At 42.8% G+C, this 27,746-nt stretch overlaps 1 protein-coding gene across 2 annotated transcripts in view; it reads right to left on the bottom strand.

Moving 5' to 3' along the window:
- The window catches only part of PDE4B (phosphodiesterase 4B), a 361,995-nt gene extending 338,177 nt beyond the window's left edge, over window positions 1-23,818 (bottom strand). The window contains exon 1 of one of the 2 annotated variants that reach the window (XM_045028054.1): window positions 23,414-23,818. The gene's annotated coding sequence lies outside the window, so the exon portion shown is untranslated. Of the gene's footprint in view, window positions 1-22,682; window positions 22,735-23,413 lie in introns of those variants that run through there. The other variant, XM_045028055.1, reaches the window with a different exon arrangement.
- Window positions 23,819-27,746: the final 3,928 nt, after the last annotated feature.

Here is a 27,746-nt window from a genome sequence, read left to right as displayed (position 1 = left end):
CAGAGCTCTGTTATACAGAAATTAAAAACAGCTGCAATGATACTGCCACAAGGTCTAAATGTCAATAAAAAAAATAATCTCAGTACTAGAGAGCAGAAAAATGAAAACAGTGACAGAATGTAATTAATTAAAATAAGAAATCTTTAGTCAAATATAAAAATTGTATATTGTTTTCATTGGAAAAAAATCTTACTAAACTGGCTGCTTCTGCCATTCTTAATACTGGAGATGTTCTTAATTAGCCATGGGAAAGAGCATCGCCATCAAAACATTTCAATCCAAATACATTCTTACATTTTTTATTTGAAATGAGCAAGTTATATCAAGAGTTTTAGACAGAGTCTAAGCCAGCACTTCTTACTCAGACAAACTCCAATGAAAGATCATGTAATTATGAGGCAAGTGTCATCTTTAGGAACCGTGTGCTCCCTCTTTTAGACAAAAACAGTGCTACTGCTTTTCTTAGTACTAGTAAATATCTTCCCTTCAAATTCTGACATTTTATTTACTACAAGCAAAAGACAGACTTACATTACTCTGGATTTAAGCTCGACAGTATCTGTCATTTCAACCAAAAATACTTATGGGAACATTGTAGTTTTCTCAAAAAACCAAAAACTCTTACAATAGACGGAGATGGTAGAACCATCTATTAAGGTTGCTCAACATTTCCCATTACTTACAACTTTGCAAAAATTTAACCCTTAAATCTGAAATTTGCCAGGTGTCTGCTTGGGATTTTTTTATTTTGTTGTTTGTTTGTTTTAAATTTCAGCCAGCTCAGCTATTTCAGGGTACGTCTACACTACAAGACTATTTCGATTCATCTTAATTCGAATTTCTGGAATCGACCTAAAGAAGTCGAAGTTGTGTATCCACAATAAATACACTAATTCGACTGTGTGAGTCCACAGTAACGGGCGGAGCGTCGACTTTGGAAGCGGTGCACTGTGGGAAGCTATCCCACAGTTCCCGCACTCCCCGCCGCCCACTGGAATGCTGGGATTTCCCACCAATGCATGCTGGGGGGGGGGAAAATTGTGTGGAGGGTGGTTTTGGGTAACTGTCATCATTGAACCGTCAATCACGCCCAGTATCCCTCCCTGAAAGCACCAGCTGGCAATCTGTTCGTGCACTTTTCTTCTCAGTGACAGCGCGGGCGCCACAGCACTGCGAGCACGGATCCCGCTGCAGTTGTGGCCGCTGTTAGCTCCTCGCAACTTATCGTCCACCTCTTCCGCAGTCAGCTGCTGAGAAATTTGGCTAATTTTCAATGGTGCTGCAAGCAGTGGTGGACCATGGGGGACGTTTTACCAACATCAACGTCGGGTGGCCCGGCAAAGTTCATGACGCGCGTGTTTTCAGGAACTCTGGTCTGCTTAGACGCCTGCAGGAAGGTAGTTTCTTCCCGGACCACAAAATAACGCTTGGGATGTGCAGATGCCCATACTGATCTTAGGGGACCCAGCGTACCCGCTAATGCCCTGGCTCGTCACGCCCTATGCAAGCACCTTGCACAGTGACAAGGAACTCTTCAAGTACCAGCGAGCAGCGTGAACTGTGACTGTTCAGTTTCTTCACAGAGAAGCTGAACCTGCCCCTGTTTCTTTACCAAGTTACTGTTGACTAGCCTCTGCAGTTACATACCCCGTCCACCCCGCTTCCCCAACTTCTAACACACATTTAAAAATTAAAGTACGTGCTCCACTGTAGCTTTACAACGGTGTCTTTATTGATGACTTTGCGTTAAAGGGTTGAAACTGGGATGCACACTGTGCTGGGTAGGGTGTGTGGTCATGTAAAGACCGCCTCTAAAGTCGAGGTTTGACATGCTCCCGCTCCCAGACCGGTCAGCAGTGCCGGACTGGTTGTTTCAACGGATCCTGCCATCCCTCCTTTTTTGGACTCTGTGTGCGGGGGCTATGTGGCCTTGTTGCGGGGGAGGACGGATACAGATTCCTCTGCTGCGTGGCTCTGCGGTCCATTACAGGGACCGTTGCATGACATCTGTAACTCCCCTCCCCCCGCTACAAATGCACGTACCACCCCCAACGACAGAAAACTTGCAAACCACCTCCCATACCAGCTAACCGCCTACTGACTGCACTGTGTGTGTGACATGCTGCTGATCCAGCCCCCGTCTCTGTACCCTGCTAAAGGTGACTGTCCTATGCATTACACTACCCCCTCAACCACCCAACGACCCACCCAAGACATCTAACACAGCGTTGTGTAAAAAACCATGACGGAAAAAGTAAGTAACAGAAAACTACTTTTAATAATCAAGAACACAGTAAGGGAAGGACTTTTCAAAATGTAGTAACTGATAGCTTTTGGGTAATTTAACACTGTCCTGTGGTGCAGTGACAGTTTTCACGGCCCCTGGTGACCCTCCTTCTTGTTATTTTTGATGAGGGGGGGATTGGAGTTTGAGGCGGGGGTGGGCGGTTGCAGATACAGTGCAGGAGGGCTCTGTCTTCCTGCCTGCGGTCCTGCAGAACATTGACAAGGCGCCTGAGCGTGTCCGTTTGCTCCCTCATTAGTCCAAGCAGCGTTTGAGTCGCCTGCTGGTCCTCCTGACACCACCTGTCCTCCCGTTCGCAGAGTGAGCGGTGCTGCTGACTGAGGTTCTCCCTCCACTGGCTCTGCTGGTCCGCCTCGGCTCTGGAGCAGCCCATAAGTTCAGCAAACATCTCGTCCCTTGTCTTTTTCTTACGCCTTCTAGTTTGCGCCATCATCTGTGAGGGGCATGGTGCATCAGGTCGTGATACAGTTGCACCTGTGTGATGTCAAAAAGGTAGTGAATTTCTTACAATGATACATTTTTTAAACAAAGAAACACAGTCTACTCGGTGTCTGTGAACAAGAGTATGCACAGCACCTGTCTCATGCGCACTCACTAATGGAAAGTTCAATTTCTCTGAATGCACTTTCATTGCCTGGGGTATTGGGCTGCAGATCAGAGAACCTTTGCAGGAAAGAAGAATTCGTGTAGCAGCAAGGCATGGTAAGCCAAACACTTTTGGATTCATAGAAGTGAATGTACAGCTCTGTCCTCTTGATGCAGGCAATCCTGAAAGCATAAACTCGGCCCCTGTTGCACCCCCTCGCGGCTGTTCACTGGGAAAGATCCCTGTATGCTGCCACTCTGTAGACTGCAGCACGTGGCTGTTAAGTGAGGCTTCTTGTTATGCAAAGGAACAGTTAAGCGCTCCCATTACTAATAGTACCCCAATTACTCTAATTTCATGCAGGAGTGTGCGAGAGAGATCACCCTGAGGAGAGTCTCACGGGCAGAGAGAGCGCGCATGCTGGAAGAAAGCCACCACCACCCAGGGGCCTACTCTGCCATGCTCGTGAGGGCAATGGTCCCGGAGTTCCAGCTTGTAGCATGGAAAGGCAAAGTGTGCTACCTCGGGGCACACGATAAGCTAGCTCTGCCAAGGAACCTCCTGCATAGACTTTTAGATTACCTCCAGGAGAGTTTCCTGGAGATATCTTATGAAGACAAAAGTTCCATCCCCCTGTATGTAGACCTTCTGTTCTCCTAATGTCTCTCCCTGTTTAATTACTTAAAAAATTTTAACTCGTTGGTCTTAGCTGCTTTTAATAAATAAATGTTAACTTGTTTAAAGCACTTACGGACTGATCCTTCTCCCGATTCAGGGTCCGTGGTAACAGCTGGGGAGGATTGGTAGGGGATCTCAGAGAGGGTGAGGAAGAGATCCTGGCTGTCGGGGAAAGCGCCGTCGACTGCCTCGTCCTCCTCATCTTCCCCGTCCGCGAACATCTCCGAGGAACAGTCCGTCGACACTATCCCATCCTCAGAGTCCACGCACACTGGTGGGGCAGTGGCAGCAGACCCACCGAGAATGGCATGCAGTGCCTCGTAGAAGCGGCATGTCTGGGGCTGGGCTCCGGAACGTCCGTCTGCCACTCTGAGTTTCTGGTAGCCTTGTCTCAGCTCCTTGACCTTCACGCGGCACTGCATTGCATCCCGGCTGTATCCTCTGTCTGTCATGGCTTTGGAGACCTTCTCGAAGGTCTTTGCATTCCATTTGCTGGAGCGCAGCTCCGAAAGCACAGACACATCGCCCCACACAGCAATCAGATCTGAGACTTCCCGGTCAGTCCATGCTGGGGACCTCTTTCTAGTCTGAGATTGCCTGGACTCCTCTGCTGGAGAGCTCTGCATCGTTGCCGGTGCTGCTGAGCTCGCCCCGATGAGCAACCAGGAAATGGTATTCAAACTGTCCAGACAGGAAAAGGAATTCAAATTTTCCCGGGGCATTTCCTGTGTGGCTGGTCAGAGCATCCAAGCTCCGACTGGCATCCAGAGCGTCAACAGAGTGTTGCACTGTGGGATAGCTCCCGGAGCTACTAAGATCGATTAGTATCCACACCTAGCCTAATTCGACATAGCCATGTCGAATTTAGCGCTACTCCCCTTGTCGAGGTGGAGTACCGAAGTCGAACTAAGGAGCCCTCTATGTCAAATTAAATGGCTTCCTGGTGTGGACAGGTGCACGCTTAATTCGATTTAACGCTGCTAAATTCAATTTAAAGAGCTAGTGTGGACCAGCCCTCAGAGAACAAGCTTAGTGAAGATACATCGTTTTTGCCACTTTCTTTGAGAAGCTCTAGTGTCTGCCCACTTTGGAGCAGAGACTCGAAATATGGTTGGGAGGTGGCATTTATATCAAGAATGTGCTTTCCCCCATCCCTGTGAAAATCTTGGCCAAATTTGGCCAAGTTAGAAGACTCTGAAAAACTGCAGTTCACATATATGTAGTAGAAACTTGATAGAGCTTCCAATCTCCAAAGATTACTTTGGCACTGAGTATGCTCCAGTCTGGAGCTGAGCAGGATTTTCTCTGCAGGTTGCGGGAAATGCTGGAGCCAGGCACCAAACAGAAGGGATGTAAGCTGTCTTTCCTATTCTCTCAATGTCCTGGCAGCGTGGAGGATGAAACTGCCTGATTTGAATTCAGAGGGCACAGGAGCTGAACCAGGGGTTTTGGAGATTCTGATATATGCTGGGCAAGGAAAGTGGAACCAGGAGCTAGATAAAAGGAGACTGAGAACTGGGAGGGTGACAGAGGATTCATAGATTAATAGATTGTAAAGGCCAGAAGGGACCATTAGATCATCCAATCTGACTCCAGAGGACATTGGAACTAGCTAGGCAAGGAGGCGAAGATAAAAAGGGAACGGGAGGAGATTGGATAAGGAGCCCAGTTAATGACCACCTGTAAACATTTTGGTTTAAATGACTTGCCTATCATATAGCATCTTTATGGCAGAGGCAGGGTTAGAATCCAGTCCTCCATGGTGTCATTTAATTGCCTTAACCAAAAAGACAATCATTTATCTTTCTGCAGTCCCCTGCCTCCTTCACTACACACTTCCCAACTTCTGCCAAAAAAACCTGAGTAAACTGAAGGAGGAAAAAAAGGTTCCATCAGGTGGATCTACGCTGGTGAACCATGTGGCCGGTAGTCATGTGAGAACCTTCAGATCCACAGTATCCAGACTGCTCCTACTTGAGCTAATGAAGTAATTGACAGCAACAGTGGGTTGTAATCCTCTGTGTGGGCTTGCCACTAGAAGAAGAGGAGGCACATTTTGGCAGTGAATTTCACAGCTGTTTACTGACAGAAGAGGGAGGCTGAGAGGCATGAATCCTACACTAAGTTCTCAGGGGAGTGTGTTCTATTGGTTACAGACTCTTCTGGTCTTGCCCCACCGAGAATAACCCCTCCATTTTGTCCTTGGTTAGCCTCTCCTCCCCCTGGCACCTTGGTTTCTCTTCTCAGCCCCAGTTCCTCACCTTCCCCATTTCCTCAGCCCCAGTCTTCCCATGGTTGTCTCCTCCATCTCCTCATTGCTGCATACATGCCAGCAAGGGGAAAACTGAGACCACAGGTTGATGTAGTGGTAGAGAGGTGGAGAGAGAGAGAGAGACCTTGCTCTCAATTCCCCAGTGACACAGCTGTCCCAATCTTCCAGGAAGAACAATAGCTGGGAAAATCCTGCTCAGCCCTGTAGACTGGAGCATGCTCAGTGCAGATGGAATCTTCACAGAATGTAACTGTCCAACACCAATAAATCTACTGAGTCTGAGTGAACTCCGATTTTTAGAGGGATGTCAAAAACTACATCTGTGGCACCAAGGCAACCCCCCACCAAATTTCAATTACTTGCTCCAAAGCATGGAGATACTAAAGTTTCTCAATGAAAAGGTTGTAAGAATTTTCTTTTAGCCTGGGCAAAATATTTTCCCCTCAACCTCATTCTCAGAAAAGGCTGAACCACTTTTGTTGAAATTTTCAAAGAAAAAAAAAATCCACCCTAGGGAAGACACCTGGTATGGAAACTTCAGCCTAAGTGATCCAAGTCTGGCAAAGTTATAAAAGCAATTGAAAATAGGGTCTTATGGGATGTGTCAGGCAATCATAACTATAGGCATTGCTACCTGCGCCAGCTATAATTAAATACATATATTATGTCAAATAAGATCTCTGGCATTGCTAAAGTGAGACATATCAAGTAATATTGGTTTTTTTATTAAAATTTAAAGATGATACAGAAAAAAAGCAGCATCTTTACCTTTGTTATGATGAAGCAACTATATTACCGGTATTTTAAATTAACTTTTTAGAGGGATTGACATTGGCCTCAAATGCTGAAGTTCTAGTAGCTGTACCTTTTGTACAGAAACTCCATTTTCAGGCAATTATCACCATGGTAATCCTTCATACTAATCTTACCTTTGGGGGGGGGAATATGGCACTGCTTGTTCCAATACAGAAAAGTCAAAACAACAGCATGTGGCAGAAATAAAGTGATCTCTTTATCCCAGGAGACAGCCTACAAAATGCTAGGAATTACAAAGGTGGCACAATATTTCTGTAAGGCTTCTCTGTTTGTTTCTCTGATGCACTGCTGTTCAGGCACAGGAATGTGCATCTTTGCCTGAGCAGGGAAGTAGAATTTTCTTCTGGGCAACTGAAATGCCAGATTTCAAAAGGAGGGAAAAGTAAGGGAATTGGAGAATTTTGAATGGTCTGTGCGCCTCATAGGTATGCAATAGAAAAGTAACCCTTTACACATAGGAGGCCTGGTCTTGCTGATGGCATGATGTCAGTGAGAAAGCTTCCATTGTTTTCAACAGATGCAAGATTTAGCCCAGGCACGCATCAGAAACACTGTCCATTGTACCAAAAGTGTGGGAATAGGGACTGAGGAGGAAGAGAATGAGAGTACACTCAGGCTTCTCCAAAAGTCTCAAGTTCCATGTCATCTGTGTATGGGGACTATTACTTCATTGCATGCTTGAGCAATTACTGTAATTGCCATGGAAACATTCTCCTCACTCCACACACACTCAGACACCCCTTTGTAGAATGGAAAAATCCTCAAACCCACTAATTTTTATAACGATTAAAAGCAACTGGAGGATTTAGCCACACAACTCCCATTGAAACTAATGGAAGCAGTGCATCTAAATGTCCCAGGCAGTTTTGAAAATCTTAACCTCAGTTTCTGAAAGCAACATATATAAATAATTTTAAGAATCTATAAATAGCCCTATGTCAGGCAGAAGATTGTTTTAACTGAATTACAACCTACCACACACACACACCACAATGGCAAAGGATAGTCCTGCCTGAAGCCAGAGAGGACTTCTTGTGAATGTAGTGCAAGTTGGTGGCTGTACTGGAGAAAATACTTGGACCAGAGAGCAAGACGAGATGCTACTGAGAATCAGAAAGGCTGAGGAGTTCCTAGACAGCCAGGTTCAGGAAACACCAGTTCAAGGAAGAAAGGAGCTGGCAATAAAGGAGTCAGAGAGGAGGCCTGGCAGTTCATAATGACCAGAGGCAAAGAGTTCAAGGGGGCATCCTACACCGCTGGAGAAAGACAAGGTGGCCATGAGAGAGAAAAGGACAAGGAAGAATTTCACACAACTAGAAGTTTACAAAAGATATTAGGTCCTCAACATGTAAACTGAAGAAGAGACTTCTCAAGATCCAGCCAAAGAAATGGAGAGATGTACACCTGTCGACGGCAGCTCAACCCAACTGTAAGAAAATCAAGCTTGTCCACAAAGAGTTCTCCAAGCATCCAAGGAAAACAGACTATCTTTGTGAAGATTCAATGCTCAGGAGAATCATAACAGCATTCTGCAAAAGACAGGCAGATGGTGTGCTGCCTTCCCAGAGTGAAGACATGAGCCATCACTCTAAGACTGGTTTTGAAGTTGATGTGAAAGGATGCACTGCAGATGGTTCATATCAGCATTAATAACACTGTGCCACGGGATATCTCACAGATAGTTGATCACTTCAGGGAACTCCGAAGCATGCTGAAGAAAAGCATCCAAGTGATCTTCTCAAAGATTCTTCCCACAAGCAGAGACAGACAGGAAGTGAACCACTGGCTAGATAACGGAAACCCTCCATCCTGCACCAGTTTTGTGGACCATCAGTCCCACCTTCTAGTGGGCTGTATAGTTTGGATGTCCTCTACTTCAGTCGGAGGGGGGACCCAATCTGGGTAAACTAATAACAAAAGGGAAGGATAAAACCAAGGAAGTTATGATCACTCTGCACAAAATCAAGATGTTGAGAACAAAATTAATCAAGGAACTAAAGGACTTGAAGTTGCCTATACACCAGTGCCAGGAGCCTGTGCAACATACCAGAGGAACTGGAATTGCTCATCCATGAGCATAAATTTTATCTAGTTAGTATTACTAAAACCTAGTGGGATGATAGCCCTGATTGTAAGGTTAAAATCAATGGTGGTTATAATCTATTTAGGAAGGATTGAGTGGGCAAAATGGGAGGAGTGGCATTCTATGTAAAAAATGGCATTGCCTATTAACACTGAAGAAAATGATCTTGAAGGCTTACAGATCAATGCCCTAACAGATAAAGCACAAGATGGGCACAAGTTGGTGTCTGCTACAGACCACCAAATCACACTAGGGAACACAATGACTGTCTCCTTAAGCACTTACCTATAATGTGTAGGGGGGGAAAAAAGCATGATAATGGGGTACTTCAATTTGTGTGACATTCTGGAGATCTCATGCTGCCAGTACTAAAACATACTTGGAATTTCTAAATATTCTAAAAGTTGCACCCTTCTCCCCAAAATTGAGGCACTTAAAATCACTAGTAACGTTTGAAAATTTAGGTCTAAATTTTCTGAAGTCTAAGTTTATAAAATAAAAGGGTTAAATTCTTAATGACTACACATGATGATGTATTGGAGATTGGAAAAAAGAACCCACCAGCCACAGGGAGCAAAAAAACAACATGTAAATAATCTATAGATCACAGCAGGACTCATTATGGATGCAGACACCAAGGAAGCCTGACCCAGGTACCCTCAGAAGGAAAAGAATATTTGAAAAGAATCTTTCTTAGAAACAAAATATTTAGAAACCTTAATGTAAAAAGAATCTGATAATTTCACAGTACATTAAAATACAACACTACATTTTTCCTAATACATGAAGAATAAATGTAGTTGAATGTAACTAATTGCTACTGACCACATGTAAGCATATCCAAGAAAGAGGTCAAATGAGTCAAAATATAATGTTAGGCCAAAAAAATATTTATTTTTTTTTTTAAAAAGCAAATTGTATCACATATAGATTCTGAAAAATTGTTATTACCATTCTGCAGAGACTATAGGTAATCATGCACCACAAGACAATAAGGAAATGTTTTGGAATTCCTACCTTTCATGATTACCTTGGTGAAAAGCTGAACAGCAGGTGTGTTTCAGTGATACAACAATTATATTCATTAACTAGTTGGGTTTTACAACAAAGGATTACTCTCTGGATACCCAAAGGAAGATGTCAACAACTTCAATCTTACAATGTAGGTATAATGCAGAAAAATATTGTGCATTAGTGTCTCATTTTATTTTATTACCAGCACTTTATTAGTCAAAGAATTCCACTTTGCACCAGTAACAGATACTCAAAAAATGTCCTTGTGGCCCCTAACGCAGTTGTACATTCATCCATAATTTCTGCGCAGATTAGTGTATGTGGACTTATTTTCCATGAGAGTAATAAGCATTTCTGTTGGACAGATGGAGCAACGTGTCATCATACTAGCCTTTAATTGCTAATGGTTGAAATGTGAAATTTGGATAACAAATTAAAGTATTTGGATAGGTCTCAATTTTATTCACAATGAACACTTGTTTATACTGGGAGAATATTACACAACCATGGCAGTTTAGTTAGCGATGGCACAAGACTAGGAAAGCTGATAATCAAGCCAGAGTTTTAAAATGCACTCTAAGAGCTTATTGGACTATGATTGTCCACACTTTGCACAATTTTAGTACCATTAGACTTTCACTTGTTTAAGAATTTAAAAAACAAAATCACCAATTTCTTACTTAAAATTAAGATACAAACCTTTTCAAAATTCATACTTTCGGGCAAGTAAAATGTAACAAACAATTAATCACAGTCGAAATATTCTAAGAGGATAGTAAATTATTACTCCAAGGTTTATATCATGTTGCTGTGGTACTAACTGATTCATTGTAGCTTAGTTGTTCCAAATGTGGAAGCTATATCACGAAAATCACCATACAAAACCACTCTTTCAAAAGGTTAATGACTAAATTCTGAACCCAGAATTACAAATTACCAGATGGCAATGCTAACCAACATCCAAATACAACAGGCAAAAAAGTACAGTGAGTGAGTGAGTGTGCGTGTGATCTATGCTAGTTGCAGCCTTGTTTTCCTGAAAAATGCTCTGTGCACATAATTTAAAAAATAAATAAAAACCAACCCCAGCCTTCCACACACACATTTTTAAAAAGAAACTTAGTTGAAGAAAGTTATGCATCAATTTTTTTCTTAACTGGAAACAGAGTTAAAACCATGTGCCTCTGAAAATGCACACAAGATGAGGGGAAAAAAAAGAGCCTGAAAGTTCTGTGGTTTGAAAGCTACAGAAATCTCAACAGCTCCTCCCCACCTAGAGGAGGATGCTGGGGATGTGGTCCTATTGTCCTAGAGTGCAAGAATCCATAGCTCCATCGCTGCACTTCCTGGGGCATTTGTTCAGAAAGTCAACACTCTGTCTGGCAGCTGCTACCGCCGCTGCTTACCTTGACTGAGCTCTACCCACCAGCTCCAAGGTGGGTAGAAGACATCAAGTGGGAGTACATGCTGCAATGATAAGCATTAATTTGTTTGCAGATTTCTACCTGGAAAACCACTCATTTTATTGCAAACAAACTTTTGCTGCTGGTCCATCGGTCTGTCCCTCTCCAGCCTGACAAGCCTCTCCTAAACTTGAAGAGCGACATCACCATGCAACGTTCATAAAGAAGAACTTCCCTGGCGTATATGCAGGTGATGGGGTGACAAGGCGAGGGCAAAGTTGTCACTCTCCCCCCCTCCACTGTTTTCAGAGCCTCTCCCCTACTTTAGGCTCACCTGTACCCTTCCACACAGCACAGTTGACTGAAGCTTGCAGCCCATGCATTTTAAATGCAAGCATCTCAGTTGCTATAACAACTTAATGGATTTATTCCTGGTGTTATTAATTACCTCTGGTTTAGTCAATTCACATCATCATGTTCTTGAGGAGACACTATGAGATATGTTCTCATCTCTTTTCAAAAGCATCTGCACTCAACTCCCACTGACATGAAAATGTTACCCACGTAAATCCCCATGCCTTGAGATAAGAACACACACATTCCTATTCTTTGAGAGCTGAGTGTATAAGGGAGTGAACATTTCTAAATCCTAACAAAGATTTCTATAATTGAATCGGTGAAGCATACACCTTCATTTCAGCTGCAACCTGGTCAAGAAGGCATTTGTAAGACATTTTAAATAGGGAGAAATCTCCTCAGTGCATGTGACTACAAGATGAATTACAATTATTAAGAGTTATACTTGTCTGGCAGGGCCAGCTAGGTTATTAATGATACAGAGGTTCTGCAAGTGTCCTGAAGGAGGTCAGAAACTAACATTCCATCCAAAATGTTATGTGAATGCTCTTAATTATTTTCCCAACGTAAATTAAATAATATTTGGGACAATCAAAATTCTACTCATGATGGTTTCTAATCTTCTTGATGGAAAATTATGACAGTAAGAAACTAAAGGTCAAATCCTGAGCTCTTGTTGCATATTTTACTCCTCCATTACTTAAGCAAAATGCATATTAACTGCAATGGCAATTTTTCCTGCATAAGGATAGGGTAAGAACTGGGCAAGAGACTGGAGCCAAATCCTACAGGAGAAAATCCTGTCCTTTCATCTGTGGGCCAGGAAGGGCCTCTGGAAGCAGAACGCTTAGGAGCATGTGGAGGAGGAAGAGTGAGGATACGGCTAGGCCATCATTTCCCAGAGGGGTTGTAAAGGAGGACTCAAGAATATTGCAGACAGGCAAATCTCCACTTTGAAAAATTGCGAGGAACACAAGAGGGACAGATCATCAGTCCCAGGCTCAGAAGAGCTGCAGTAGCTCTAGCTCACGTCCCTTTCTCTCTCCTGTGAGGCCACTGGTCAGAGATAATGCCATCCAGCAGCACAGAGACAGAGGAAACAGCACATTAAGATGATGGGGGAAGCCAGAGGCCAGCTTCCTTCCTGATGGCTGCACACCAAGGAAGAAGGAAGTTCTGGTTCCTCAATATGGGGGATTAGGGGGAGGAGGAAAAAGACACCTGCTAGCTCCCTCCCAATGAAGGGGACTAAAAGCAGTGTTGTGATGGGAAGAGACCTCCACTACCGAGCAGCAAATCAGCAGCACCAGCCTCCCCCATGGTTAGATATGCAACCCATGTGATTAGTCTGTCATCCAAATCCCATAATCCTTTACTTCTACAAGCATTCATGGGATATATGTTAGGCCACAATATAATTCTGTGGGATATGGACCACAAAAGCTTTAGAACTCAAGGGCTGGCTGTACGGGGTGTGCGCGCACCCCTTGCTAAAGAAATGATGGCCAGCTCTGCATGGACCACACCTGGAAGGGCTAGCAGGCAGGTCTGATTGGAGGGTGGGGTGGGAGAAGGAAGAGGGGACTACTATACTGGAGCCCTGAGCCCTCATCTCCTTTCAAAAGTATCTGCAGTCACATCTCACTCTGACATGAAAATGTTACCCACATAAATCCCCATGCATTCGAGAGCTCAGAGAATAAGGGGGTGAACTTTTCTAAAATCTAATAAAGAGAGAGCTAGCAAATATGATGTACAAGGGCTCCAGGTTTCTCTGGATGAGCCTGCTAAACAGGCGGTCGTGTCTTTTACAGTAAGGATGCTCCAGTTGTTCCTCCTTTGCAAAAGCCACCAAAGCAATTCTACCAGTCTATTTCTCTTATTGCAGGGTCTTGATGGAAAGAGGGAGGATTCCTTCCCCTATCCCACCCTCATGCAGATATTTCCCAGCACTCAACTGAGCTACCTGGCCTTTGGAGCGGATTTGTGCCTAAACGCAGAAGCTGATTATTCCAAACTATTGAAACAGAGGTTTTAAAAATCCTTAAGTACCTAACTTGTATCAAAATTACATTGTGATTTTTTTGATTTTTAGTAACAAGTCTCTTTTAAAAATTTGTCCCACTACTACTTACTTTTAAAAAGGCTAGCTTGCAGCTGCTGGCCCACACGGGAAACAGCATGCTCCTGTAGTAGCCCATGGAGAGACTGTACTTCCTACAACAAAATATCTTCCCATCCACCACAACTTGCATCTGTTTGGATCCTCCTTTCCATAGCCTAGTGCAGAGGTGCAGCAGAGGCACAGCCATACTTCATTCAGAGTAATTTTTGCCTCCACAGGTGCATAGAGGGGGCTCCTTTGACTTTCCTTTCCAGAAATTCCAAAAATCTGATCCTAAAAGACACCATACAGAAGATAATCTTCCAGCAGAAGATAAAATCTTCCACTGAGGATAACAAATCAGTAGGGTGATGGGAACAACATTACTAATAAACTGTTTATACTTACGGTGCAAAAAATGTGCACTATAATATAATCATTGAGAAGAATCAGTATTCATTAACACTAAAATTAGCAACAACAGAAATTAAGTCACTCAGAATATTTGTTTCAAATTGCTAGTATCTGTGCTGAATACAAAGGCTCAAAATACTGTTTTTCCAATTCATTCGTTATACAACCCCAACCAATGTTTTTTTTTTTTAAACCTTCCAAGGATTTTCAAAATATGGTTGCAACCACATAAGAATGTCCTAAAGAATAAATGGTATATCTTCCAATATGACTGCAATTCTCAACAGCATTAATTTTTGGGTCATTTGTTTGCTCTCAAAATACAATACCCTCTATGCACCTGTGGAGGGAAAAAGAACAAAAAACAAAAACAGGGCTGGTCTCCTCAGTCTCATTAGCTTTCATCAGCAGATCCCGGCTTTATATGTGACAGTAATAAAGTGGGAGGTGTGCCTTAAAGAAAGAGAATTTGTCATGTGCTGTGGAGCTACAGTCTAACCCAGGAAACGGTCACCAAAAGGATACAAAAACATAGATACATTTAAAATGGAAATAATAGGGGTGATGGTCTATGTTGTGACTCTGAGGGTATGTCGACATGGGGATAAAAAAACCCACAACTGGCCTGGGTCAGCTGACTTGGGCTCACTGGTCTTGGGCACCAGGGTTAAAAAAGTGCCATGTAGATCTCTGGGCTCGGACTGGAACCCGATCTCTGGGATGCTGCGAGAGTGGAGGGTCCCAGAGCTTGGGTGCCAGCCACAGAAATTTTTCAGTCCCACAGCCTGAGCCTACATGCCCGAGTCAGCTGACCTGGGCCAGCTACAGCTGTGCCGTCCATGTAGACATATTGTAAGAGACACAACGCAGAACTCGCAGCTCAGAGAGAGATGGGCGCTAAAGTTGCTTAACGCAACTGTATAATGATTTGTATTAGTCAAGTATATAAACTAGAGGGGGTGGAATATAAAGGAGTTTGCTTTTTGTATGTGTCTCTGCTGAGGTGGCATTTCAGAACCAGGGCTGCCCAGAGGATTCAGGGGGCCTGGGGCAAAGCGGGGGAGCTGCGATGCTTGTACTCACCCAGCAGCGGTCCGGGTCTTCGGTGGCATTTTGGCAGCGGGGGGGCCTTCAGTGCTGCTGAAGATGCAGAGAGACTGAAGGGTCCCCCGCTGCCAAAATGCCACCAAAGACCCGGACCGCCACCAGGCCAGGGCTCGCGGGGTATTTCGGCAGCGGGGGGCCCTTCAGTCGCTCCGCATCTTCGGCAGCACTGAAGGGCCCCCCCGCCGCCGAAATGCTGCCGAAGACCCGGACTGCTGCCGGGCCAGGGCTCATGGGGTCCCTGCTGGGCCCGGGGCAAATTGCCCAACTTGCCCCCTCTCCTTCCTGGGCGGCCCTGTTCAGAACTAGCAGAAATAGCTTCAAGATTGTGTGAAACCTAGTTTTTATGTCTTACTTTCCAAAAACCTTAGTCTGTGTAAATAGCAGGGTGAAACAGAGAGGGTCATGAGGGAATTGTTAACGTCAGGTGTCCGTCCCCCCCAACCTCAAGACAAGCTTAAAGCAAACACCCAAGGCCACAAAAACACACCAATAAGATAAAACCAACTGTATGGAGCCCCAGAAACAGAGGCTATACCTGTGCAAGCGGAGTCTGGGTGAGATGGGACAGTAATGAATTCATCATCAGAACAAAAATGGGCAGAGGCTGTCTCAGATAGCAACTGCATAGAAACAACAGATGCTTGTCAGGGGCCTGTTGAAAGCAGTCCCTCCCAGTTAGCTGAAAGGAAACTGGGCAGGGAAAGAAAAACTCCAAGAAGATTTGGATGGGAGTAAATCAGATTTAGGCTAATGATGTGAAATATCCTGACAGACAGATACTACATAAATAGTTAAGATTGTTTAATTCAGTTCAATATCTGGGATGGGACATACAGGGAGTCATCATTTTGGAGTACATCAGGATGATGGGCAGAGCTGCGATGGGTTTTTTAGGCTTGGGCATCGGTGGCTGCCAGTTAGCAAGACACTGATCTAAATTAAGCAGTTAAACTCCTTTATGGAAGAAGATAGCTGGAACAAAAAAAAAAAAAAAAAGATACCACTGAAGGGACTCGGCCATGTGCAAGGCTGATCAGAAGCAGAGCTATGTGGGCAGAAGAGCTTTCCCTGGGGTCAGATTGAAAACGCAGAGATTCTGTGTGAGAAGCACAAAAGCCAAGGGAAAAGCCTGAAAGCCAGACACAGTGTGAAAAACATGATTAGCGTGGCCTTGGGAGGAAGCCAAGAGAGCTTCTTTTGGGCAGAGTACTGGCTAGAATGAAGCATAGAATTTTGAACATGGAAAGTATCTCCTGTTCTTTATTCTTACTGTATTCAGACAAACAGGACTTTGTGTACATTCTTAGTAAAGAAACAAGACTGCACCCATGAAATACCTGATTCTATCATTAATTTCTCCTCCAAACAGGCACAAGCTGCAAGGCTCTGAATATAGGCTAACCGCTCAGGCAAAGAGGGAACAATACTAATACAGTGCCTTTCATTGCAAAAGATTAAAAAAGACTTCACAAGCTATATTTATAAGCAAGTAGGATTTTGTTTTCTGCTCAACTCCTTTCTTTTACTGAAACATCTCTCCACTTTAGTTTAAATTAAAATTAAATATACATTATGGTTTAATTATCCAATAATTTTAAATTTTTGCTGCATGTAGCGGAACTCTGGAATTGCAGTGATGAATACAGACAGTAATTAGTATCAGATGCTTCTTCAGACGATACAAGAAATCCCATAATGGACAATTAAGGAACTTCTCCATAAGGGAAGTTTCTTCCTGCCCCCAGTCAGGTAGTGATTTGCCTATGGCCTGAAATAAGATGGTTTATATTCACTGAAATAAAATAAAATGTTTTATCCTGCGTACATGTCCATAATTTCCAGTGGGAAAGTATGCTCTGTGTAAACAAATATTTTGAAATAGCTTTTAAATTTTATTTCCTTTAAATTTCATTGGATAACTCATTTTTAATAGTTGTGAAAAAAGCTTTAGAGGAATGTTCGATTCCAATATTTGATTTGTTTTGGTCGTGACCCACACACAGACTAAAAAATTGTCTCAGGACCCAAAGGAATTATTTAAATAAATGAATGAAAATATTTATATTTATGAATAAATAAATGAATTAATAAAAATATCACCAACACACTGACTCCTTTCAACCACAACAGAGGGAAAATCTTAGTAGGCCAATAACATATGCCATTAAAGACTTGATTCTACGGCCTGATTTCAGGGACATCAAAACATTCTGCTTATGCCAACAGCAAACTGAAAACACAGAATAAGAAAAAGGTTACTGAGACTTCAAATAGCTCTGGGAAAATATCAGACCTGCAGTGATCCGGTTTCTTTCAAATGTTTCTCCTCCATTAATGAGCTGTAGCTGGAGGGGGTTCCACTAGCCTTTCCTAATCACATGCTCAGAATTCACTGTGAGGAAGCAGAGCCAAGGAATTCTCATTTCAGAGGCTTCTTCTGATTTAAGAATGGAGATAAATAAAATAGTCCAAAAAGTGGACTGGAAGGGGACAAAGGGAGCAGGAAAAAAAACACCTCAACTATATTCACTTTTACAGAGTTTCACCTCAAATGGGAGAAAGTTTTAGGACTTCTAAGGGGAAGAGGTCTTCCTACCCTATGAGATCCAAGAAATCTGTGGGGAAGGATGAGAACCGTGAATGCAAAGAAGCCCCTATAGAGGACTGCCTTCTATATGATGCCCTGTTGTCTGGTCCCAACTCCATGGTAACATAGATCCTCAGGGAGAGGTCTTAACAGGAGTTCCTAATGAAAGTTCTCAGGGTTAGTAGGGGAGGATGATGCTACAGGTAGTTGGCTGAGAGCCGTGGGAGGAGGTAGAGCAGAAGACCATCTCTCAAACTCCAAGAAGCTCCAAAACAGAAGCTTCCATGGTTCCAAGGGTGGGGACAATGGAATGAGTCTGCAGCTCTCTTCTTTAGGTCCCCCAGGAGAGAGGCACTCCCTGATATTGGTAAACATTCTTACATGAGAAACTGAAACAAAACCAGGAAACACTGGACAAAAAAGATGAACAATGAATTTCATGCAATTTCAGTGAGTTTTTTTGCAGTCTGATTCCTGTACTGACTGAAGATTTCACACATGAATGCCTCCCCATGGCCACTTTTATTCCTGGCCAGAATAGATAATCTTGGGCTCTCTTCTATACTTCTCAATACACACATGGGTACTGTGGGATTATGCTTAGTATTCCTAATCATGCCATGTGTTATTATGACATGATTCTCTTTGTACATAATGCCACATTTTTGCTTTTTCTTTTGAACATCCATGTAGGATTATTCTCTTGAGCTCTCAATCATTTTGCGTTTCTCATTTGAGCTTCTAAAATTTAGTTTCAGCAATGGATAATACTTGAGTGTTATTTACTTCAGATTCCTCTCTTCCTGAAGCTCCTGTTTTCACTATTTATAGGCACTCTTGAAAACATGCCTATTACAAGAAGCTCCTTAACAGACCTATCTTTCACATTTAACAAGTACTTATGCTTCTTCTGCAATAATCAGAATCTTTTCTATAATATTTATTCCAGTGGTACATGGTCTATTCCTTTCTCAGCCAATTTCTGACGAGAAATATCTTCATGAAGCCACTCAATCAAAATCAATTGCCAGAAATTTTTTTCAATGTGTTATGTTTAGTCAACGCTTTGGAAGCATATCTCACTGGGTGACCATCTCACAGAAGGAAAGCCCTCAGTGCATTTAAGCTTGTGTGACTGAGATTTTAGGGTCATTGTTAAATCATAAAATATTTCTGTGCTGGTGCATCTATGATTTTGTTTGTTGTTTCAAAATTTCCAGAAGCTTTTCTCATGTCTCATCTCAGGCCATTCTGTGTTGTCCTCAAGAAGCATTTGGGGGCAGGGGGAGGGAGCACATAATTGTGACAAATCAGGCATGAATTTGCCTAGCTATTTTAACATGCCAATGAATCTCTGTAAGCCCTCATTGGTTGAGGGATTTTCCTTTTGTACAATTGCCTCTAACTTTCTAACTCCCAAGGTCACTGAATATGAGTTTTACATAACTATTTGCATTCAGCTTCATCTGGCATTTACTCCTGTTTAAATTAAGGTCCTTTTCGTTGGCCTGTTGGTTACTTCTAAAGAAAATGTGGCTTTCTCAAGCAACATTCTTGCCTGAATCAAAGTATTCTTGAGTGCCTTCACCTAATAGTTTGCACTCCCCATTCTCCCACTGAAATGTACTGTAAATCATTCAGTGCCTTGCAGCCTGCCATATGCAGTATCGTGAAGGATTTAGCTTTCTCCCATTTATCTTTAACACTACTTGCTTCTAGGAAACTTAAAGCACTGCAGTCACCTCCTCCAGCTCTCTTGCAGACTTTTAAGAGATTCAGATTACTTCAATTGCTCCATTGTTGTAAGAGATTCATTTTACTTAAAATAAAAGGTGCGACATATAGAAGTACTGGAAAGGAATAGATCTCTATTTCCTTGTTCCAGTGCCTGACATGGGTCTGGGTTACAAAAGGGTATAGTCAGTATCCATGGACACCAGTAATTGCTGTTATAGTCATATTGTATTGTGATATACGAGGAATAAGGAGTTCCTGATCTCGCTCTCCAGACCATTCATTATGTATACGTTTACCACATGCCCTCTTATTTATTCTTCTTCTGTCTAAAGCAGTAACAAAAATAGTTTATATAATATTATTGCATAATTTGAGAAATAGTATGTGATCATATACTTAAAGTCTGTGAGTAAATGAAAGTCAGGGGAGTTTTACCACCATAAAATTGATGTAACGGAACAGAAAATCAAATCCTATCTTTGCACATGTGTATAGGGAGCAGAGCTAAAGGGATACTGTCAGCTTAAATTTGGTCAAAAGATTCTTTTGTAAAAACAATCTTTATAAGACCAATAGAAATATTTTCATAATGTTTAAATTCAATTATGCATTTATAATATGTTTTTACTTATTCCCCTGCAGTGCCTCACCCTCAATCACTGAAAGTGACTATGAAACTCACTAAAATTATATTTGTCTAAACTGATCAATACACAAAAAAGGAAACATCGTGAACAATGACAAATAAACTCGATTAATATTCTCTTGCTTTTGTAATATAAGGTGTTATTTAATAATTTAGGTAAAAATGTTTGTTTACAATATACTTCATTTTGTTAAATCTACATTAATTTCATTGTCATACTTATTTCAATATCTCTTTACTGATTTAAGCACTAATCCTGCAAACATTTACTCTGCAGTGTTACATACTTCTAAGTATATCTGGCAATTATTTGTTGGCTAACTTATTACAGGCTTCCTGGTAGAGAAGTAGGACTCTTGATCAGGGATTTGAATGCTGAATGGGTAGGGAAGGGTGTTCCATGTCTAAGGGTTGGTGGCATGAAAGAACATGCAAAGGTGGTTGAGAGAGAATAAAATAAACTGGGAAACAAACTGGCATCAATGGAAATACAGCAGGGATGAGGAGCAACATAAAAAGAAACAGTCAGATAAGCAGGGAAAGGTAGAGTTATGTAGAACTGTGTAGGTACCTGATGTGGTGGTGAGGGGGAAGCAGCAGAAAGATTCAAAGTTGACCTGGACATGATCAGATCAACTGGTTCGGTAGATGATCTTAGTAGCCGAGTTTTGTATTGATTAAGGAAGGTTAGAGCCGGAGGGGAGCACAAACATTGGGGTCAGAGCGCCCAGCGAGAAAGAGGTTGTAGTAATCATTGCAAGAAAATACAAACATTGGACGAGCGTTTTGCTGTGTAGACAGAAAGAAGAGGTCAGATACCGCTGACTGTGGTCTGATAATCCGGTACAGAAAGTCATAGATGGGCCTAAGCTACAAATTTCATCAAAATTCAAGGGGAGGTGGATTTAGTCTGCTAGTTAAGCCCACTAAAGACAAAAGTCTAAGCTACAATTTCTGTAATTGGAGTGGATTCAAACTCTCCCAGTGTGTTCCTTGGGAGGCAAATGAGACTAAGGGAGAATGGATTCAGTATTTCAATTCAGGCCTAAGTCTAAGCAAGACAGAAACAAAAAGGATTCTATCAGAATGGCTCACCAGTATCTAAAAAAGAAATAGATGGGAATAAAAAAATAAATAGATGTGCTTGGATATTCCTACAATAGGCACATTCAAATAGATGAGATGACAAGGGAAAAAGACAGGTAATTGCTATGAATGGCTTGTTTAGTGCAGACAGTATACTTGGTGCTATAGGAAAAAAACCAAAGGGAGTTTACAATCTAGATAATTTATTATGAACTAGTCACTTATTTACAATTTAGATACCATATCTGGAGATGAGTGGGGGAAAAAAATAAATCAGAGTGTGTCAAATCAGCGCAGTGCATGTCTTATTTCATTATGAATGTAAAACATGACATAAAAGTGCAATTCTAATATGATATGTAAATCCCTCTACACTAACCTTGACTGAATGACAGCAGTAAAGTGACAACATTCTCTAAAATTCATACCTTAATTCTGTATTACTGCTTTTCTTGCATGTTAGTAAAATTAGTTAAGAGAAAACACAAATATAGCAAAGGGATTTCTCTTCAGTGCGGGTGACCTCTTGAAATATTTTACATTGCAGCAGATGGTGTACACCACACAAAGCAACTTCTCCCTTCAGTAGTTGCAATTAATTACAAGAATTTTAGTGTCTCGTTGCCTATCTAGGCTGATTTATCATGTCTCAGCCTTCACATCAAGAAGGCAACCATCTCTGCTATCATGGTAACTAATGCTTCATGGTTCTGAAGGTACCTGTTGCACACAGCACTAAACTACGTCTATTATTAACACAAATACACCCCAAAGTATCTTCTCCATAACACAGGAATGCTAAATCCCCAAATCCCTCCTTAACTCACATCTCCTATATGGCACTGAACTGAAAAGAAGTAGCTTTAGAAAAACAAATGGACTCAAACCACATGTTAATGAATATAATGCACAGCAGTAAAACAAATGAAAAAAAATGTACCACAAAAATGCTATAAACCGATTTAGCTTGATCAAAAAGTTACAGGAGCTACACCTCCAATACTTCAATATCACATCACATTATTGACTAGACGCATAGTGAGTGGGTTTGAGATTCTTTTCAAACATTAAGCATAGGTACTGCAGGAAACAGAACACTGGACTAAATGGGCCAGTGGCCTGCTCTAGCATATCAATTCCTATTTTCTTATGTATGTACTAACAACAAAATTAAAAAGAATGATAAATCAAGTAAACAAACAAAAAATAATCATAACACACTGAAAGAGTATGTATTTTTCCATTGTAATTGCTTTAAAAATAAATGAATTTCAGATAGAACTGGAAAAAGTAAAACTGAAAAAAAAAACGATCACAAAAGTTATTAAAACCAGTGAAATAAATAAATGGGTAAGCCATTACAACCAGGATTTCTTGTGAAACTAAATCAACCAACGGGCAAGAAATGCACTGAAGACCTAATAAGACAGCACAGAATATAGAATACATAAAATATAACCATCTTTTTGTTTTACAACCTAACTCACACAAGCAGCATAATTCTCAACCACTTCACCTCCTTCTGAACTACAGTTTAAAAGCAACACCAACAACATTTAAATAATCTTCATCTTACCTTTAAAAATAACTCTCTCAATTATGCACACCTGCATCTCCACTGCCCATGAATTTGCTTCAAAGCTTCTTTTTTACTGCCAGCTTTGGAAAGGGTTTCTTGGGGACTTAAAAATTCATGAGGCGATCACAAAGGCAACCTTGGCTCACCTGTGGTCTGAGAGCGAGTGACCCAGGCAGGCTAATCTGAACCTCTCAATTGTAAGAAGAGCGAGAGGCACCCTTCCTTCTAAAAGTTCCTGAACGTGCCTCTTGGTGTGTCTGCATTCACACTGTCAGGCTTGGCAGGACCATCCTGGGATGGATGGAGATACTCGGCTAGGGAGGACTGCGTGTCCCTGCTCCATATACTCCTCGCCCTCTCCAATACCGCAGAGTTGGATCCAATCAATCACTATTTGTACGTGAAGCCATTAGTGCGGCTCTACATTTCCCTGTAGCCCTGAGCTCTCCCTGGGGCACAGTGTCTCTATGGCTTTGTCCCTCTCTCCCCGCCTGGGTCCCGCTTTGCATAAAGCCCCAGCCCAGGGCAGCTCCCCTCACGCTGACAGAGGCCGGGGAAGGGAGCGGGGCACCGGGGCAGCTCAGCTCAGCGGGCTGCCGATCTCTCCAGCCGCCCGCCCGAGCTGTGGGGAGCGCTTACCTTTGCCAACGCACCGGCGTCCTCTTCCTCCGCCGCGCCGCGCCGGGCTCTTTTGTTCTCCGGGGGGGACGCGGCTCTCCGGGCCCCCCGCTGGGGCTGAGCGTGGAGGCTGAGCCGCGGCAGCCGCCCGTTTCCTCGCCAAGCCCCGCCGCCGGCGCTACGCGGAGCTCTGCCCAGCCGCCGGCGCCCCGGCAATGACAATGGAGCGTTTGCACGGAGCGGCGGCTTCGCCTGCGCTGGGAGGCTGAGGGCCACCACCTGTCAGCGCGCCGCGGGCAGCCCAGGCCGCGCCAGCCCGGCACGCACAGCGCCCCGGCGGGCCCCCGTTCCCTGAGGGGCACCCCGGGCGGGAGTGGAAAAGGCGCTGCCCGGGGGCGAAGGCAAGCAGCGGCCCGGGAACCCCGGCTTCTGGGGAGCAGCGCGAAAGAGACGCCGGGGGAAGAGTGGCAGCAGGAGGAGCCGCCCTAGTGACTGGGCTCCGTCGGCCTACACCTGCCTTGAAGCCCCCACGCCTGCTCCCTGTGCGGAGGACTCATCCCCGGGTTGTTTCCTCCCAGAGAAGGGTGCCCCGCAGAGCCGCAATGCTTCCTCCACGCCTGCAGGCCCCGCTGTGAGAAGCGTCCCGTTCAGCTGCCAGCCCCACTTCTCTAGGCCGGGGCTGGCCGGAGAAATAAGGGCACCGTTCAATAGCGCTAGCCTCTTTAGTCGGTAACTTTCCTCCCCTGGCATCCCAAAGTGTTTAAGCGGCTCTACAAAGTAAGCAACTTGGCTCACCTTGAAATGCAGCCACCTCTGCAGCGAAGCGCAGCAGCAGTTTACAGTGTTGCAGCTCTCCTGGTTTTATTGCAAGTCTCTGGTTGGTGTTTTTTTTAGGCCCCAACTACTGCAGTCAAGTCAGCATGTTGGAATCTCAGCTTTAATTTTTAAGAGAAAGTTTCTAGGCCTCACCGTTGCAAAGAAAATCATAAAAATCTGATCCCCACTGTACACCCAGTGGTTAAAATAGAAATGACAAATATAAAAAGCACCCAGAATTTATTTTTAAAAGCTCATTGTTCTGAGGCTGACTCATCGTTTTTTAACATTTGCGGTTGGCAGTGCTAACAGCACACCTCTATTGTACATGGCAGTGTAGAACATGAAGTGAAGAATACCCAAATAAAGAACTAAAACTGCCAGTCAGCTGTATGTTTTAACAGCTTCATTTCCTATAGGTTTGCTGTCAGTCTAAAGAAGTCATATGAGTGGAATGTTGCTAAATTGATGAGGGATCGCCCAGCCTTGCTGAAATGAATTAATGGATGCCTAACTTCTCACATCCAACCCTGGACAAAAAGTCTGACATCACTCCCCTCATCTTACTACTTGGCCAGACCAAATTCAATCCACAGAGGAGTGAAGGATTTGTTTCATGTAGCCTTTCTGCCAATAGGAGGATTTTCTGGCTCATCCGAACAATGTTACCAACTCTTGAGTTATTTGATATTTTTCTAAAGACCCCAGCTCTTGCAGTAATGTAATTATGTGAGAATTTGAGCTCTCCTTTTAAAAGAAAAGTATGTTCCTAATCTTCATCGTTGAGGAGAAAAGCTTGAAAACATGACCTAGCTCTGTCTGAAAGGATCGAAAACTAGAAGGCAAATAAAGAGAACTCAAAATGTTATGTTTTTAAATCTCAGGATTGATATATTTTTTTTGGTCGGGGGAGGTAGATTTGTGATTTTTTTATGCTTATGGTTAACACTAATGTTGTATTTGTACATTGAAAGGTGAACACAAGGCTGCTATTTGTTAATTCTTACTCAAATACCATCCCATAAAGCCCCATTCTTCAGATTTACACTGTAGTCAAGCCATCTCCTGATTAGGTGGTGCTGTATAAAGATCTACCTATAAGAACAATATTGATAAAATGGTTCCTAAACCATGTTGCCATTGGGAGGGAAAAAGGGTAAACTTGGGAATTAAATTCACAAATTAAATAACTAGATTTACATAAAATACTTTAAAAGTACTTTTTACCAGCCAAAAAATACATTGCTTGCTAGTGATTAATAAAAGTTGCATTTATCCCCTTTATCCTCTTGAAAAAGTTAAACTAATTTCCACATATGGGGTAACGGTGTCATTTTATTAAGTTATGATTCAGATGATAATTTCAGATACATAATCATCTTTTTGTTAGGACATCTTTCATGCAGAAGAAATGACAGCCTATGGGGAAGTATTATTCTATAATGTCATTTAAAACAGCTTAAAAGCATTTTATACTCTTATCCTAGAAGTGGTTATTCAGTTCCCTGCTAGGGAATGTCTGATCCCTACAGCACATTTTCTAGTGCTATATAATGACCTTTTAAAAGTCCAAGGAAGACATTTGTCTTGGGAGAGTACTCCTGACATCTGTCAATGTTTTTAGCCTGCTTTTTTCCGTTCTTAATTTCATTCCATTGATCCTAGTTACCCCTTTGTGTTCCACCCTAAATAACTCTGCTCTATCCTGGGTGTTTGCCACTTTAAAATATTTGTACATGTATCAAACTTGAGTTTCCTCTCACCTACACTGCTGTAAGTCAGGTGCAAGTTAATTGAAGTTACACCAGTTTTAGACTAGTCTAAGCGTGAGGAGACAGCCTATCACATCCATCTCCTAATCATCTCTTAGCTGAGAGGTCTGTAACTGAGCTGTGTCCCATCACCAGCAGAGGTAGCAAGTAGCTCCTGACTCCTCCTTTTATTGAGGGGTTGATCAGTGAGGGAAGATTTGGTGTCTGCTAACTAGTGACCATACACTAAAATGCACTGAACTAGAGCTGTGGAAAACTCTGGGATCAGTTCACAGGGAGTTCAGCAAACTTGATTTTGGTTTCTATCCACACAGGCTCTGTCACAGCCAGGGCACTTCTATCACAACCCAGTGTTCTTCACTGCCTCATCAGTTTATGTGGTCTCAAGATCACAAACACACACCATGTTTAGAAGAATGTCTCTGCTTACACTGACCAGAGGATGTTTGGATTGGATGTCAGCCCAGTTCTGCAGCCTTACAGGAATCAGGTGTTGTTCTCAGTGTACACAGCCAAACTAGTCTAACATGCATTTTGTTAACTGGAACTAGAGCAGCAAAACAAAGAAAACAAATGCCTCATTTTCCAGCTTTGTAGGTGAGAGAACTATAAGTGTATATTATAATGCTGGACACTGATGGCCTTAAACCAGCTGCCTCAGGCATCTGCCAAGAACTTTGTTGAAAATATGTTCCTCATCTTAGCAACGGAGCTAAGACTTATCACACATCTGCCCACCTTTAATTGAAGGAAGCTCCTTCTGATCTAACAGCTCAGGCATTGTCAGTTTCATCCAGAACAATTTACAAACTTGGAACCTAATCCTGTAAATCCTTAATCATTTGATCAATCCCACTGAAGACAATGGGACTATTTGCATGATTATGGACCACTTTTGTGGACTGGTAATCATTTCAGGAGTCTCTTCCTATAAAGGAAATTGAATCCCCCATTGAAATGCAATGTTTAGGTACAATACCATAAAGCAGTTTAGGATACAGTTCTATTTAAAATTTGTCTTAATAAGTCATATATATGCTGAAATGGCTCCTCACCCAACTCCTATATTCCATATAAACAGACTGAAAACTATGTATTTGAGGGGAAAGTGAGTAGTTAAGCATGTTCATGTTTGTACTGTGGCAAGGCATCTTGTTGGTCTCACCAGCCTCAGCTGTTTTTAGCCTTGGCAAAATGGGCTTGGGTAAAACAGTCCCTCTTCGCTGCACATTCCTTCTGTCAGCCTCTCTTTTGGGCTTGTTTTTCTCCCTTATGGGAGGGAATGCAGCCTCCCTTCCTGATGAGGCTCACTGTCTTGCTTCTCCTAACCTACTGGCAGCTTGACTCCTTCTCTCTCTTCCCCCACCCCTCTTCTCCCAACAGGGGAGGGTTTTAAAAGGTCTCAGGCAGCCCTTAGTTGGAATCAGATTATCCTAATTGACCTCAGGTAACTCCCTCCCAGCTGATCCTAATTGATCTCTGGTAACCCTTTTCTCAGATGAACCTGATTGACCTGTAGTCACCTCTCCTCAGTTGATAAGGAGGAGGGCCTTTTAACCTTCTGCAACTGTTTTCTACCCCCTCCTTGCAGCTTTCTGTCCTGAGTTTATCACAATATATACAAAGTAGAGGGGATGGTAAGAGTGTGGGGGCCCCAGGCTGGGCATAGAGGAGTCACATGGAGGGTCATGTGTGGTCATGGTGTCCCTCCCATGAATGCAGTACGTACCGGCAAGAAATGATTTCTACTTTCACCACTACTGCAC

This window comes from Mauremys mutica, chromosome 8 (genome assembly GCF_020497125.1).
Source record: "Mauremys mutica isolate MM-2020 ecotype Southern chromosome 8, ASM2049712v1, whole genome shotgun sequence".
Classification (NCBI taxonomy): Eukaryota; Metazoa; Chordata; order Testudines; family Geoemydidae; genus Mauremys; species Mauremys mutica.
Note: the sequence above shows the minus strand (reverse complement) of the source record. Positions and strands in the feature narration are given on the sequence as shown.